The sequence below is a fragment of the Pistacia vera genome, unplaced genomic scaffold (genome assembly GCF_008641045.1).
Source record: "Pistacia vera cultivar Batoury unplaced genomic scaffold, PisVer_v2 Contig179, whole genome shotgun sequence".
NCBI lineage: Eukaryota > Viridiplantae > Streptophyta > Magnoliopsida > Sapindales > Anacardiaceae > Pistacia > Pistacia vera.
Window position 1 is genome coordinate 471,742 of NW_022195887.1, and position 10,784 is coordinate 482,525.

At 35.8% G+C, this 10,784-nt stretch overlaps 1 pseudogene; it reads left to right on the plus strand.

Annotated features, from left to right (window-relative positions):
• Positions 1 to 662: 662 nt before the first annotated feature.
• Positions 663 to 10,398, plus strand: LOC116126316 (annotated as a pseudogene).
• The last annotated feature ends 386 nt before the right edge of the window (positions 10,399 to 10,784 follow it).

Sequence of the window (10,784 nt, forward strand, 5' to 3'; positions counted from 1 at the left end):
ATGCTATAATATATAAGCTTAAATAAGTAATGTCTTTTATTTATACAAAGAGTATTTATAAGAGTCAAAATGTTGGCTTTATTGCACCTACTCTAACAATTTTTGTTCGGGGAGTTTGGGTTGTCTTCAATGTTGATGTTATTAGGTTTTTACTTGATTTGCCTGTTGTTGAAAACCTTGATAAGTTGGCTCTTCTTGATTTGGATATGGTTGTCAAAGTGCTAACTGGTGGGTCTATTGCAAAGTGGCCTAGGTGTGATTACCTCTAACCCAGTGTGATAACACCTTTATATATAAGGGATTGTTCAAAAATTTCCCTATCCAATTGGTCTCTATCCATGCACAATTCCATCGTAAAGGTAGATATAGCTCAGCTCATTTATTGTATAGGGGTTGGTAGAAAGATCTATCTTATGTCCTTAATGTAAACCTACATTAAAGTTGCTCTTGAGACTTAAAGTACCATTCAAGTGTTATCTTTTCCCTCCCTCAGCCATAGGATCATTGCTCCTTACAATCCAAAATTCCATGAAGTGGAGCCCTGCTTGAAAATTAAGACAATCACTTCCACATCCTTTAGACAACCTCCCAAAGATATCCCTTCGACATCCTTTGTTGATACTTTAAAACATAACACTTGGTAAGCAAAGTTATTTGATGAGATGCAGGCTTTGGAGAAAACTATGGGAGATGTGTGCCAGCTGATGCTACAGTACATGAAAGATATGCATTCTTCTCTTGGTTCTCAAATTGACAAACTGGAAGAAGCTGTGAAGAAGTCGAAGAATGTCACTCGTTCTCTCTCCCCTGTCCATGAAGAACTTCTCATCAGTTCAAAAAAAGAAGAAGCTGTTGATCTCATCCCTGTTGATTGTTCTTGCTCCATAATTCCTACTGATGATGTTCAAGTAGAAACCTCTCATGCATCCTCAAATTCCGCAGCTCAAACTTCTAAAGGAAAGAAAACAAAACAAAAAGCTAACAGGTCTATGGCCCCTTCTCGAAAATCAGCAAGGATTAGTTCAAACATATGAACAAAGAGGGGAAGTAGAGTTGCAGTGAGCTATTTGGTGTTGTTTGGTTGGTGGTGGTTTTTGCTACTCGTTTTTAACTCTCCTTTTATGTTTATGTTTATGTTTTGGCTCATATGAACTAATGAACTTTTGCTGAGGGGAGCTTGTTTTAGCTTGATTACTTGTTGAATTTCTTTGATGCTTTTGTTTCATATTTGCCTTGGTTCATATTGTGTTGGCTAACATTTGTTTGTGTTGCCTTTGTGTTTGTGTTTTATTTCTTGTCTCAGTTTTATAATGATTGGTTGTTTTTGTGAGACAGGTTTGTATTGATCTTGAGATCAATTTGTTGCTTTATTCATAAGTTTGACAAATGGAGAGATTGTTGAATATTTTGTCAAACATATATTGTGTGTGTGCACCAAAGTTATGTATGTGCACAAATATGTCAGGCTTATGCATTTTGCATTTTAATTACATGTGTGTGTGCACAGTGTATGTGTGCTTGCACACTTATGTCAGACATATGCATGTTAGATTTTATTTCGCATTTTATTTTGAGTGTGTGCATACTTTATTTTTGCGCTAACATCGCATGTCTGAATCACTTTTTCACAAGTTGCATTTTTTTTTTCTTAACAGCAAAAATATTTTTTCCTATTTGTTGTGCTATCATAAGGACCACTTACAAGTGTCCTAAAATCCACAAGGGGTCCAAGGAAATAAGCCTTTTCCTGTTTTGGTTGTGGTCCCATAAGATTGGTGGAATATTTTCCATTTTTGGACCAACATATGTGATGAACAATTTTACAACCTCGCAAGTGCACGAATCACTATTGTAGTCTAGTGTGCAAAAGTAAGGGGTCGATCCCACAGATTTGTAAGCAATTTACTAATCCTAATAGCTTTGCTTCAATTAAAGCTAATAACTAGAGTTAATGTAAAAGAATGATAGAAAATTACTTGAAAAGTAATAGCTGATTAAAGCTAAAATTAAACCACTATAAAAATTATCTAAAACCCAATTAATCAAAATGAGGGTTCCAATTTCACCATAACTATCCAGCTCTATGTCAACCATCAATCTATTATTTATCAATCCACTCTCTAGGGTTCGCATTCACTAAATCAAGGTATTACCGTAAGTTTTTGGGATTAACCTAGTATTTTTAACACAAGATTAGCTAGGGCGTATAGTCTAGCCTTGATTAAAAACCCTTTAAGTGCAAGAGTACTCAAAATCATGAATAAAGGCGCATCTATTAGAGCATATGCACAAATACTGAATTATCCATAAAATCATGAATCAACTAATATTCTTTCAAGGTGTATGCACAAAATACCAATCATTCATTCACATGAGCTATTTACCACTAACATATGATATATGTCTAATCTTAACACATACAGCCTAATAATTCACATTAAGGTCGTCATACAATAATGAAAATTAAAGACTAAATAAATACCATCAATGAATCAAGATTTCCATTGAATAGATAACAATAAATATATGTTTAAACACAAAGCCTTCCAATTAGGCTACATTGGATCCCTAGAGAAGAATTTGGTTACACATTGACATAAAAGAAAGCAAACCTCAATTCTCCCAAAAAGCATGAATAATTAAAAACCTAGGAAGAATCTCCTTCTCTTTCTTGCCAAAAAGTAACTCTCAATTAGGCCAAAAAGGATCCCTAAAATAATTTACAATGTCATATTTATACTTTTTCTTTGCTAGGGGTGTTTTTGGGAAAGTACAAGTCCAAATTGGAGTTGGAAAAGGTAAAACCTTTCCTTTCTTCGTGATCCATGCCATGGCACCGAATTCTCCCATAATCCACCAATCATTAAAAACCCTGTCATGTCGCGGCATGAACCTTTTGCCCATATCACATTTTCGCACTACGATGCCATCCAATTATTTCACATTCTTTCCTCCTCTTGATGATCTGGCTTCACTTTCTTAGCACATTCAAGGCCTCCAACCATCGTGCAAGTATAAAATCATCACTTTTCTGCCTAAAAACCTAAAACTCATACACATACCTGTGATTCTTGAAAATAGAAATCTATAAAGAAACGTGCATAAAAATAATCCATTAAAGTCATGTTCAATTCCCTACAATCTACCCATAAAATCACGGAATATATATATCATTTCACCACTCATCACAATCTACCTATAGAATCACGGAATATATATATCATTTCACCACTCATCACAACCCCCAACCAACGTCTTGCTAGTCTCTAGCAATCAAAGCGATTGAAAATAACCTAACCTTACTATAACAACTTTAAACTAAACTCTTTTCGTAGGTTGACACGAGTGCATTTAGCGTATGCAATAATAATGGAGATCGAGGTATTGACCAAGTTGATGTTCCCAAATATTCTCAAGATCTTTTGCAAGGAATTGGCGGTCCAATGACTAGGGCAAAGACAAAGAGGATGAAAGAGGTTTTGCAAGGCTTGATCATGGAAGTGCAATACAAAGAGGTTGTACTAAAAGACTCTAAGACTAAATTCAAAGATTTCAAAGCTTCACCAAGGATGGTCTATTATCTTTTTATGCAAGGGGTAGATTCGGAAGATCAAGTTGGATGCAAGGATTAATTTAGGAATTAATTTTTGTTTATTTAATCTTAGGCCTTTTTTTATGTTTTAATTATCATTAGATTCTTTATTCTTTTATTTATTTAAGGTTTATTTAGGCTCAATTCGCTTGTACTTAGGCCCAACCCATTTTTCAATTAGCTAGGGTTTGTTGCTTATAAAAAGGAGCAGCCATGCTATTTTTTTGGAGACAGATTATTATCAATTGAAGTTTATTTCAGAAAGCTATTTGCTTTGCTTTCTTGTGTTCTTGATTGAATGCTTAAATCTCGACTTATCAAAGGAAGTGATCAACCTTTGTGGCGTCTCAAGATTAGGGTTTTAAGGACTTAGTTTCCTTAGGGTTCTAATTCGATCATCCTCAACACGTTCCTAGTAAACCAACTTGTTCCTATTCCATCATTTGGTATCAGAGCTTTGGCTGCTGGAAACAGGTTATTTATCTCCAACACTCTTTGTTTGCGTTCTTGATTAAAAAAAAATTGAGTTCATCTTTTCAAAGTTCTTCTGCGTTTTCTTTGAATTTCGTTTTGTAGTTGTCTTTGGATTTCGTTTCGTACTTCTCTTTAAATTCTTCCTTTCTTTTTAATTTTTCTTGTACTTTATTTTCTGTGTTCAATCCATCTTTGTTCTTCAAAAAAAAAGGGGGGGGGGGGGGGGGGGGGCAATTTCGAGTTGTTAAGTTTCCCATTCTTGTTCTCTTTGCTAAGTATCCTATTTTTGTTGAATTAAGTTTCCAATTCTTGTTTTTCTTGCTTGAGTTTCTTATTCTTGTTGAATTAGTTTCCTTTATTCTGTTCTAGTTTCCTTTTCATTTTGTTCTAGTTTCCCTTTATTTTTGTTCTAGTGATTGTTTCAAGCATATACAAGGTTGTTTTGTGTCTTTTGCCTTCTTAATCATTTAGCGTCAATTCCAGTGATTTCTTTCACATGTCTTTTGCTTCCTTTTAGAGTTTTCTTATTTTTCTTGGTTCTTTAGAGTCATCTTGGGTCTCTTATTTTTCTTGGTTCTTTAGAGTCATCTTGGGTCTTTCTTTCTGTTCACCGTTTGTCTCAATAAGTTTTTAAAGTTTTGATTTTTGAGATTGTCACTATCTAACCGGTTGCTTCTTGAAATTTGCTGAATTCTTTGATTATGTTAAGAACATAAAGGGGGCTGGCTTGGCTTTTAGTGGTAAAAGGCAAGATAGATCATCATCAAGAAAAAGCCAACATAGTGTGAAACAAGAGTGATAACAATCTGATTTGAGTGCAAACACGTGAGGGAGTGTGTGAGGAACAACACCTTTTATTTTATTTAATTTTACAAGTTGAAACCATGAGTAAGGAAGGAGGAGAACCACAAGAGGTCGACATGAAATTCTTCATCAAGGCTGTTAATGACCAATTTAAATTGTTGAATGCGAGATTGAATGATTTGGAGTCCTCTTCCGGTTCTAAATCACATAGAAGACATGAGTTCAACGAAGAAGATGAAGCTGATTCCGAAGTGGAGAGAACAAGTTATAAACAAGCCAAGAAGGTTGACTCCAAAGGAGATAACAATATAGGCAGTATAAAGATGGCAATTCCAACTTTTCAAGGAAAAATGATCCTGAGCTATACTTGGAGTGGGAAAGAAAGGTTGAGCACGTATTTGATTATCATAATTACTCTGAGGAGAAGAAAGTAAAGCTAGCAGCTGTGGAATTTATAGATTATGCAAGTATATGGTGGGATCAATTGGCGATCAATAGGTGCAGGAATGGTGAGAGGCCTATTCAGTCATGGGAAGAGATGAAGTTGGTGATGCACAAGAGATTTGTACCTAGCTATTACTATAGAGATTTGTATAGGAAGTTGCAAGGGCTGGTTCAAGGTTCCATGAGTGTAGAGGATTATTATAAGAAGATGGAAATCGTCATGATTAAACAAACATAGAGGAAGACAGAGAAGCAACAATGGCTAGATTCATTGCCAGATTGAACAAGAAGATTGTTAACGTGGTTGAGTTGCAACATTACGTAGAGATGGAAGAGCTACTACACAAAGCTGTTAAAGTGGAGAAGCAAATCAAGTCCACGAGGTTCAGATCTGGTTCGTCCTCTAGTTCCCTATGGAGATCAAATTGGAAGGACAACAAAGCTGCCTTCAGAACAAAAGAAAAAGCAAAGTCAAAGAATTCGATTGCTGTTCCTAAAGGTAAACCCGAAACTAAAACTCTTACTAAGTCACGTGATATTAAGTGTTTTAGGTGTCAAATATTCGGATATATTGCTTCCGAATGCCCAAACAAAAAGGTTATGGTTGTACGGGCAAATGGAGAAGTCGAAAATGCTAGCTCAAGTGACGATGAAATGCCACCATTGGAGGATTGTTCTGATGTTGAAGTGGAAGAACCTGTGCATGGTGAATTACTTGTTACAAGGAGAGCCCTGAGTATACAGCCTAAGGATGAAGGAGATAAGGAGCAACGTGAGCATATTTTTCACACAAGATGCCACGTGAAGGATAAGGTTTGTACGTTGATTATTGATAGTGGGAGTTGTACTAATGTTGCTAGTACTTTGTTGGTAGAAAAGTTGAATTTGAAGTGGAAGAAGCATCCTAAACCGTACAAGCTACAATGGTTGAATGACTGTGGAAAAGTGAAGATAAACAAGCAAGTCCGGGTTCCTTTTTCAATTGGCAAGTATGAGGATGAGGTTCTTTGTGATGTGGCACCGATATTTGCTGGTCATATATTGCTTAGCCAACCGTGGCAGTTTGATAGGAGGGTGTCGCATGATGGATACAAAAATCATTATTCTTTTGTAATGAACAACCGAAAAGTTGTATTAGCCCCTCTCAAACCTTTGCAAGCTTATGAGGACCAAATTAGGATAGCAAGAGAGTGCAAAATGAGAGAGAAACAACAGTGTGAGCAAGAGGAAAATAGAAAGAGAGCAAGTAAGGTCGAGAGGAAAAATGGAGAGAAAAGTGAGCAACATGGAGAGAAAACTAAAAGAATGAGTGTACTTGCTGAAAAACATGAGGTTAAGAGTGTAATGATGGCGAGGCAACAAGTACTTATACTTATGTACAAGGATGTTTATTTTTCTACTAATGACCTTAACTCATCTTTGCCTAGTGTTGTCGTGTCTTTATTGCAGGAATTTGAGGACCTATTCCCTGAGGAGATTCCCTATGGATTACCTCCTCGAAAAGGAATTGAGCATCAAATAGACTTCACACCTGGTTCCACCATACCAAATCGACCTGCTTATAGAGCTAATCCCGAGGAAACAAAAGAGATACAAAGGCAAGTGGATAAGCTGTTGCAAAAGGGATTTGGAAGGGAGAGTCTCAGCCCATGTTCAGTTCCTGTCCTCTTAGTCCCAAAGAAAGATGGAACATGGCGCATGTGTGTGGATTGCCGAGCTATTAACAAGATAACGGTAAAGTATAGACATCCTATCCCCAGATTAGATGATATGCTTAATGAATTGCATGGCTCTCAATTGTTTTCTAAAATTGATTTAAAGAATGGCTATTATCAGATTCGCAGAAAGAGGGAGATGAATGGAAAACTGCATTTAAAACTAAATATGGATTATATGAGTGATTAGTAATGCCTTTCGATTTAACTAATGCACCTAGTACATTCATGAGGTTGATGAACCATGTCTTGTGTACTTTTATGGAAAAATTTGTGGTAGTTTACTTTGATGATATTTTAGTTTATAGCAAAAATTTAGATGAATATGTGAAACACTTGCATGTTGTGTTTAGTGTGTTAAGGGAGCACCAACTGTATGCTAATCTTAAGAAGTGCACGTTTTGCATGGAATCTGTTGTGTTTCTTAGATTTGTTGTTAGTTCGTAGGGTATTAGTGTTGATGGAGAAAAGGTAAGGCCAATAAGGGACTGGCCTACACCTAAGAATGCGAACGAGGTGAGAAGTTTCCATGGTTTAGCAAGTTTTTATCGAAGGTTTGTTAAATATTTTAGTTCTATTGCTGCACCTTTGAATGAACTTGTTAAAAAGAATGTTGTTTTTAAGTGGAATGATGTGCATGACCGGGCTTTCAAAACTTTGAAGATAAGCTAACTAATGCACCTTTATTGTGTTTGCCTAACTTTGATAAAGCTTTTAAGATAGAATATGATGCATCCGAGATTGGAATAGGAGCTGTTTTGATGCAGGATTCCAAACCAATTGCTTATTTTAGTGAAAAGCTAAGTGGGGTAGCGTTGAATTATCCTACTTACGATAAGGAGCTTTATGCATTAGTGAGAACTCTTTAAACATACAGCAATACTTGTGGCCGAGGGAATTCATCATTCATTTCGATCATGAGAGCTTGAAGTTCTTGAAGACCCAGGGTAAGCTTAATAAAAGACATGCTAAGTGGTTGGAGTTCATAGAAACGTTTCCAAATGTAATCAAATACAAGCATGGGAAGGAAAACGTTGTGGCTGATGTATTGTCTAGGAGGTACGTATTACTTACTTCATTGCAAACTAAATTAATTGGTTTTGAATTGCTTAAGGATTTGTATGCCAATGATTCTGATTTTAGCCAAGTATGGAATGCATATGATAAGTGTGTGTTTGGTGATTTTTATAGGCATGAAGGATTTCTATTCAAGAAAGATAAATTATGTGTGCCTATTTGTTCTGTTCGTGAGTTGCTTGTTAGGGAAAGTCATGAGGGAGGTTTGATGGGTCACTTTGGTGTTCTAAAGACTTTAGATATATTACATGAGCATTTTTATTGGCTTAATATGAAGCATGATGTGCAATCTGTTTGTGATAAGTGCATTACATGTAGGCAAGCAAAATCTAAAGTTAGACCGCATGGCTTGTATACCCCTTTACCTATACCTAATTAACCTTGGATTGATATATCTATGGATTTTGTTTTAGAATTACCAAGGACTCAAAGTGGTAAGGATAGCATATTTCTTGTTTAGTAAAATTTCTCATTTTATTGCATGTTCTAAAACAAACGACGCAACACATATTGCTGATTTTTTCTTTAAAGAAGTGGTTTGTTTGCATGGGTTGCCTAAGACAATTGTTAGTGATAGAGATGTTAAGTTCCTAAGTCATTTTTGGCGCACTTTATGGAATAAATTAGAAACCAAACTGTTATTTTCTACTGTTGCACATCCTCAAACGGATGGTCAAAATGAAATAGTTAATAGGACACTCACTACTTTGTTATGTGCTATCATTCAAAAGAACTTAAGGCAGTGGGAGAAGTGTTTGCCACATATTGAGTTTGCATATAATATGGTTGTTCATCTACTTCTTCATTTTCTCCTTTTGAAATTGTTTATGGCTTTAATCCTTTAACACCTGTGGATATTTTACCTTTGCCTACTAATGAGTATGCTAATCTTGATGGTAAGAAAAAGGCAGATTTTGTGAAGGATTTACATGCCAGAGTTCGGGCCAACATTGAAAGGAAGAATGAGCAATATGCTAAGCAAGCCAATAAGGGGCGTTTGAAGGTTGTCTTCCAACCTAGAGATTATGAGGTTTCCCACACAAAGGAAATCAAAATTGCAGCCTCGAGGAGATGGACCTTTTCAAGTCTTGGAGTGGATCAATGATAATGCCTATAAGCTAGATTTGCCAAGCGACCATGGTGATGTTAGTGCAACTTTTAATGTTGCTGATTTATCTTTGTTTGATGTAGGAGATTCTAGGACGAATCCTATCGAAGAGGAGGGGAATAATGGAGATCGAGGTGCTGACCAAGTTGATGTTCCCAAATATTCTCAAGATCCTTTGCAAGGAATTGGCAGTCCAATGACTAGGGCAAAGACAAAGAGGATGAAAGAGACTTTGTAAGGCTTGATTATGGAAGTGCAATACAAAGAGGTTGTACTAGAAGACTCTAAGACTAAATGCGAAGATTTCAAAGTTTCACCAAGGATGGTCTATTATCTTTTTATGCAAGGGGTAGATTCGGAAGATCAAGTTGGATGCATGAATTAATTTAGGAATTAATTTTCATTTATTTAATCTTGGGCTTTTTTTTATGTTTTAATTATCATTAAATTCTTTAGTCTTTTATTTATTTAAGGTTTATTTAGGCCCAATTTGCTTGTACTTAGGCCCAACCCATTTTTCAATTAGCTAGGGTTTTCTTTTAAGGTTTGTTGCTTATAAAAAGGAGCAGCCATGCTATTTTTTTGGGGATAGATTATTATCAATTGAAGTTTATTTCAGAAAGCTATTTGTTTTGCCTTCTTGTGTTCTTGATTGAATGCTTCAATCTCGACTTATCAAAGGGAGTTATCGACCTTTGTGGCGTCTCAAATATTAGGGTTTTAAGGACTTAGTTTCCTTAGGGTTCTAATTCGATCATCCTCAACACGTTCCTAGCAAACCAACTTGTTCCTATTCCATCAAATAAGCCTTTAAACCCCTAGGTCCCCTAATGGACAACTTATAGTGAGGGTTTACGACAATGTTACCCACAAACATCCTACAAGTTCTACCAAGACTCATTGTCTGCTGACTTGGCAAGAATTGTTGAGCACAAAATTAGCCTATATCATTTTCATTCTTGCTCATTTGTTAAGCTAATCTAGTTATTCATATTGTTTGTGCTCTAAACTTTTCAGAGAGTTTATTCCTTAACAAGTTCTATTTACGTTTTGGTGCTAAACCTTTATCATCCTTCATCTTTGTTGAATGGCGGCTGGAACTTGGTTCCATTGTTGATGTTGGAGTGTGGCTTCAACGAGTGAAGCTTGGGTGGAGCTCAAGCATTCTCCGAGAGTGTTCTTAGCGTGAAGTGATCCTAGAAGCGATGATACATTAGAGATTGATCAGAGGTTGGTGTTTAATGTAACTGTAATATTCTCTCTAGTTAGTAATTCTTTGAGAGATATATAATAAAATCCACTAAATAACTTTTGAAAACATATATACATATATGTATATAACGTAAAATCTAAAAACTCTAATTTTAATTCATATAATTATATACAAAAAAAAAAATTAATATACTTTAATAAGTACAAAATATTCTTGGACAGTGTCGCCAAACTCCTCCGCTTACTGACTTCCCACCCGACCGTAAATCATCTAGTACCTGCAAAACAGTAAAATAACGAAGTGAGCAGTAATTGCTCAGTAAGTAAACCAAACTACACTACTATTTTTCCTCCGTTA